Genomic DNA, 7,479 nt, shown 5'->3' on the forward strand with positions numbered 1-7,479 from the left:
TAAATCGACTTCAAATTGTCTGACAAATGTTTAAAACTACCTCTTAAGAGACCTCATCCATTCTCGATTTCAAATTTCGACTGGCTGGTAAATGAGCATCTTCAAATACACGAAGACTTAAAAAAGAAAATAAATTGACAAAATATTGTTGTCTTGTTAGTGGTTTTTGTAATCAAAGAAATATCCTCCTTTCCAACGCGGGCATGATTTCCGATCACTGGAACATCCGAATTTCAAACTTCCAAGGCAATTAGAAAGACCTCATAACTGGCACTGCTATGAACTGAGAATGGGACTTCGCGCAAAAATTAGCAAAATAGCGGAAAATCGCATATTTTCGAAGAAAAACCAAGCTGACAAATAGGGAATCACCACCGATCGTAGTTCGATACGATAGCTATGTAGATCCAGAATAACGTGTTAAAATTTGGGACCGATTGGATTTATAGATTTTGAGTTAAAGTGCCCGCCAATGGTAAAAAACATAACGTCGCTTGATGCTAGCACAAGAGCTGCTAAGATTTTTACTCGAATTTTTAATGAGACATTCTTGAGAAGTTTTAGGTTGATATTAAATAAAAAAATAGTAGTAATGTCGGACAAGGCCGACTCTATGATACCCTTCAACACTTTGGGTATATTCTACATATGTATCCTTACAATAGCACGTCAATAGCATGTCTTTCCGCAACCTATGATAAATTTAATTTGATTTGGGCAGATTTAGACCATGGGACAAATTTATGGAAAACGATTTATAGCAAAATTGTATATACGCTATTCGATGTTAAAAATTCAATTTTTTTCGAAATACACATGGAAGCTAACATTAGGAGATTGGTGCACCACATATGTAAAATCGAAAGAATATATATATATATATATATGTGTGGGAGCTATATAGCGAAATCTAAACCGATTCAGTACGCTATGCACCATTTACATTAAATAGGATGAAAATATATATGGTAGCTATATCTAAATCTGAACCGATTTTTACGAAATTTAACACACATCACTCTAGACTTAATTTAGAGTGATGCAAATCGAAAGATATATAGGTACTTTGGTGCACCATTTACCTTAAATCGGACGAAAATATATATGGGAGCTATATATAAATCTGTATCGATTTTCACGAAATTTAACGAACATCGTTCTATACTTAATTCAGTACGCTAAGTCTTTTGTGCACCATTTACATTAAATCGGACGAATATATATATATATATATATATTAAACAAAATTTTTTTTTTACGCTATGCTAAATTTTGTGTAAATCGAAAGATATATAGTTACATTTGTGCACTATTTACCTAAAATCGGACGAAAAAATATATGGTACCTATATCTAAATCTGAACCGATTTTTCCCAATTTCAATAGTTCGTCCTTGGGCCATATAAATGAGCTGTGCTAAATTTCATCCAATTCGAATCAAAAATGCGACCACAGTGTGATGAAGGGTATAAAAATGAGTGGCAGGTTTTTAAGTGATAGTCATAAAATATATATTAAAAAAATAATAATCCCAAGCCTTGTGGTAAAATATTTTCCCTACAAGAGTGCTTCAATCATGGATATAAATAATAAAATAATTAAACAAGATTTTTTTTTATTATACCCTACACAACTATGTAGTCAGGGTATTATAGCTTTGTGCCGCCCCAAAAGTTTGTAACGCCGCGAAATATTGGGCCTAGTTGAGTCGACTTTCCATTATAATTTGTAAACGCGATAAAGGCCACAGTTATGGACCACTCTTCACGAAATTTTGCATGTAGGATGGATTCTGGCCCATGAAGACCCCTATATTTGGTAAAGATCGGTTAATATGTCGGTTTTTTTCTGGTCGCTCCAGAGGCCCAAACATCTCGAATTTTTACATGGAGAAGGGGATCGGCCAAAAAATAAGCATACTGTTTTGATACACATCAGTCAATATTTAGCGGGTCAAATGGACCCTGACTTTTGTGTGAAAAGTTACAAAATTTGTATTATATGAAGGACATAGACCCGAGAAGTTGATAGTATATCCAAGAGGAGTGGTGTTGACCTTTACATTGATACCAATTATGCCGTCGTATGTACTCGGATGCTCGAATTATGCCGTCGTATGTACACTTAAATATTTGCAGGTGCTTAGGTATTCATATATTATTTAGTAACCTATTATCACCCTGGAGGAAATATAGCGCTGATCGCTTTGAAATGTTCCATGGGGTTTCACTTATGGTCAAGGACAACGCCTAAAATGTTAGGTGATGATCATATAACCAAGTTTCGGATGAAGTGAACCGAAAACTTAATTATTTGTACTTTTCCAGTCGAAAGCCGAACATCACAACACAACCCACGGCGAAGGGAATCTGGACAAGTAATTAGAGGGGCTGTACTTATTATTAGTAACATTTGTTGACCTCTAGCCAGTCAAAAGTGTGTAAATATCGCGAAATATTGCCTGATCTCAGAATTTAGAACCACAGAAAGTTAGATTAGTTGTGTAGGGTATCATATATACTATACTGCTCCGCTCACTGGTTCATAAAAACTTTGATTTAAGGGAGTTATCATGCCCGCCATCAAAAATACGGAATTTTCTTTGATTCCAAAAAACAACAACAAAACAATAACAAAATTTTTTTGTAAATTATTTTTCTTCTCTTTTAAATCTTCAAATATATATGTGCAAAGTTACAAACCTTAACAAGCATTGGTATTGATTTACCAGCCCGTTGAAAATCTTGAAAAAATAAAATCGAGAATGGGGGGGTTCCCTTAACAAAAGGAAACACATTACCGTCTATATTTAATTTTTTACGTTATTATAAATTTGTAATTTTCTAATGAAATTCTATCAACAAATTCAAATATAATTAAGTCTGAAGGTTCCTTCCCTTGCCTTTAAAATAAATTCTAAAAATCAATAACTTATTATTAATAACCGAAACGTGCTTATTTTCCATTTTCGTTCTAAGACCTCTTCTCAAAGCACTCCATTAAGACCTTTAGTAATTGCAAAAAGTATTGGCTACAACAACAACGAAAACCCAATAACAACAACAATAGAAAATGTATAACAAACAACAAAAACTAAGTAATAACCAACAAACGGACAAAATCAATATTCTTTTCAGAGAGTCCGAAGTAACCTTTCCCGGGCAATATTTATTTTGTTGGCTTTGATTTTCTTGGTGATGGTGGTGGTGATGGTTGTGGTAATGGTGGTTCGAGTAGTTGTTGTTGTTATTATTATTATTCCTATCGAAGGCGCACATGAATGCGTTTCAAGTAAAAAATGAACATGAATGATGGAATTTTATGTCGATATTTTTTCTATACGAATACAAAAAATCGGAACACCTCTCCTCTCTTCCCCCTCTTTTCCCCCAAAAAATACAAATAATTGTGTAGAAAACAAAAAAAAAAACAACAACAGAAAAACTTTCAAGGCTCAAACCACAAAAAAGCGTTCAAAATTCATTCCCTCGATCCGGCAGTCACTCCGCTAGGCAGTAAGTCAGTCGTCAATATCCAAGTAGCTCCTCTCCCCCCTCATTTCCTCCTATACGAACTTATGTACTTATTCATTCATTTTCTCGTTGAATTGTTTGTTTTAAAAATTTCCAATTTCCTTGTCATGTTCTTCGTGAGAAAGTTCTCCCAGAGGTAGAGAAAGAGGGGCTGTGGCATTTGTACTTGATCCATAGCAGAGAAAGTAAAAAAGTAAACCCTCCCCAGTTCTTAGCTAATAAAAGTTTTTTTCGGTTTTTGTTTTAATGCATTTGCCAAATATTTAACATTTAGTTTTTCAATGTTGTCGGAGTCGGAGGGAAAATTAAAATAAAAATCAGCTTCTTCTTCATTTTTTGTTTTCGTTTCTTTATTTTAGTTTTGTATTATTAGTTCCACATTGGGTTGTTGTAGTGCGGAGTGGTGTTTTAAGAGATAATAGAAATTTATATTTAGGACAAGTGTAGATTACTTTTTTCGAGTGATAATGCGAAGTACAAATTTAGGAAAGAAATTATGGAAGTAAAGACATGATGTTTAGAGAATATTGAGAGGTAACAAATACTTGTTTATATGGATATGGTATTAATCTATACTAAGAAAAGAGTAAAGTGATTGACTGACTGATTTAACGATTCATCAACGTCCAGACGAAACGGTTGAAGCTATAATCGTGAAATTTTAGGTGAGGGTCACTCTTGGTCTTGGCACGTAAAGTACTAAAAAGTACTAAATATGGTATCATTTGTATTTGGCAAACCAGTAGAGCCAGAACTTTGAAATTTAGATTGAGGGTCACTGATGGAGTGTAGAATTGATGTAGCAAAGGGCTTTTTGGAAATTCGAACTATATGTATCAGAAAAGTACTGAAATGTACTAAATTTGGTACAATTTCGTAGCATGTGAATGGATTGAGCTAAAAACTTGAAATTTGGAATGCAAATTAAGGTTGAGAAGTAGGGTATTCAAAAATATTTTGATAATGAGGATAGTTTGGTACAAATTTGCTTTGGAGGTACAAATCGAGCTGAAATCCTGTAAATTGAAAGTAACATTACCGTCGGAGTGTAGGATTGGGATATGTACGCAGTTTTGGACTTTTTTACTTATGTGTACGAAAAATACTAAATCGTACTATAATTGATACAATTTGGATTTGGGTGAACCGATAGAGGTGGAACAATGAAATTTGGAGTTAGGATCATTGTAGGGATGTAGGATTAGGGTCAGGATTCAATTAAACAAATTAATACTTATGGGTACTAAATGGTACTAAATTTGGTACAATTTGAATTTTAGGTGTACCAATAGAGCTAGAATCATGAAATTTGGAGTCAGGATCATTGTTGAGGTGTAAGATTGAAATATGTAGAAAGTTTTGGAAAATCGTACTACTTTGTACTAAATTTGGTACAATTTAAAATGTGGGTGAACCGATAGAGTTAGAATCCTAAAACTTGGATTTAGGATCACTGTGGGTACAATTTGGATTGTGGTTCAACCGATAAAGTTGGAATCCTAAAACTTATACACCTAAGTCTGTTTTAACACGGTATTGGTTCCAGAAGAAGCCGTGTAAAAATGGGAATTCCCCTAAATTGGTGCTATTCACATTTGCTTTGACCAGTATTGTTTTTACGCGCTAAAGGGGAATTCAGTTAAATCTTTAAGCTTGTGTTCGCAAACTATCGATACTATCGATGGTTTCATACTTTTTTCTTTCATAAATACTTTTTTGTGATATGAACATACTTCGCAAAAATTAAATTTGACAAAAAAAATTTAAGTACATAAAATTTCAAATCGTGCTAAATGGAATAAATCGTGTAAAAAATTAAAAATATTCATTTTTCAAACCGTGTACAAAAAGACCGTGTAAAAACAGACTTAGGTGTATTTAGGTTCCCTGTGGTGGTGTAAGTTTGGGGGTAAGAAAGAGGTTTTGGAAATTCATACTACAGTGTACTAAATTTGGTACAATTTGAGTTGTGGGTGAACCGATGAAGTTTGAATACTGAAACATATATTTAGGATCACTGTGGGGTTGTTGGTGTCGGTTAAGTAGGAAGTTTTGGAAATTTCTACTACTGTGTACTAAATTTGGTACAATTGGAGTTGTGGGTGAACCGATAGAGTTGGAATCATAAAACTTGGATTTAGAGTCACTGTGGGGATGTAGGTAGATGTAGGTTGGGTATATAGGAAGTTATTTGAATTGTGGATGGACCGATAGAGTTGGAATCCTGAAACTTGGATTTAGGATCACTGTTGTGGTGTGGGTTTGGGGTACAAATTGAATTGTGGGTGAACCTATGGAGTTGGAATCCTGAAACTTGGTTTAGAATCACTGTCGGGGTGTTGTTTTAGATTAAGTAGGAATTTTTTTGGAAATTCAGTAGTACGAAATTGTACTAAATTCGGTACAATTTTAATTTGGAATCCTAAAATTTGAATTTGGATTCATTGTGGGGGTATAGAATCGGGGTATGCAGGAAGTTTTGTTAGGTGGTTGGAAATAATGTGTGCTACATGGAAAGTTTGGTAAAATTTGGATTTGGGTGAACCTTTAGAGCTCGAATCATGAAATCTGGTACTAAATGGTACTCAAATTTAATTTATGGTCGATATTAATGTGTGGATTGTTTTTTCTGACATATAGAGTTTTCTCTGAAAATAAAATAATATGTTAATATAGGTTTAAATATTTTCTACATTCGCTAACGAAGTTGCGGGCATATGCTAGTATGAGTATAAAATGTTACACTTTATAAGGGGGGTACAACGCCTGGATACACTTCAAAAATATTTTTTAAGTATATGCAAAAATATTTTTTAAAATATCCCCTCCGGTGAATATTCTTCAAAAATATGTTTTAAATATTTACGCCTTACGTAAAAAATATGTTTTAAAATATCCACGCCTGTGGATATACTTCAAAAAGATGTATTGAAATATCCACGCCTGAGGATATGCTTCAAAATATGTTTTAAAATATCCTTGTCTGAGGGTATGCTTCAAAAATATGTTTTAAAATATCCTTGTCTAAGGATATGCTTCAAAAATATGTTTTAAAATATCCACGCCTGTGGATATGCTTCAAAAATATGTTTTAAAATATCCACGCCTGTAGATATGTTTGAAAAATATTAGTAGAAGATGTAGGCCGATATTTCCAATCTTTGAACTCGATTTATTGTGTGCACCAACCAAGCATCCGAACGGACTGGTATTCGAAACTCAACTCAGGTAATTTAACTGAAACGAATTTGATCTGAACACACAAAAGGGGTCTACAACCAATATTTCGGTAATACACACTTCCATCGTAACAAAGTGTATATATTCTCATTAGCCGTCAGTCTGAGGGTATAAATATTTGAGTTATTTTTTTTTTATAAAGAATAGATTTCTTAAAAAAATATTTTTTTCAAATACCCGACAAAGTATGGATTTTTTAAAAAATATTTCCGTTTCAAGCATCCACGATTTTGAGCTGTTCTACCCCGAACTCAAGACTTCCTTCTAATCCTCTTATAAGCCAGCCATTGCCTTCAATTAAATCACGATTTATTTGCAATTTGAATTGTTATAATTGTTGTTAACTATGAAAAAAGCTCCCCTCAAGCAATAAGCTTCTTATGGTTTTATATTTTTTGCGGGAGAGATTCAATACTGCTTTTGCTGAGCGCTATTCAAATTTCAACATGACCATTTATCAAACTAAAACGACGAGAGACAACAACAAATTGCAATTTCGAACCAAAAAAATAAATTGTCGAAAATCCTCAAGCAGAGTGGCGAGGCACATGCTCGCTCTGCAAGGTCAATACAATATACACTTTGGTGGTGGACTGATGACTGCTGCAGCTTATCAGAGCAACAAAATACAAAAAAAAACAAAAATATATTTTTTTAATGTCGATCTCTTTACTTCTTCCGTCAGTATTGACATTTGTTGTTTTTA

The sequence above is a fragment of the Musca vetustissima genome, unplaced genomic scaffold, assembly GCF_032173495.1.
Source record: "Musca vetustissima isolate MV318-11 ecotype Yass unplaced genomic scaffold, APGP_CSIRO_Mvet_v1 utg10317, whole genome shotgun sequence".
Lineage (NCBI taxonomy): Eukaryota > Metazoa > Arthropoda > Insecta > Diptera > Muscidae > Musca > Musca vetustissima.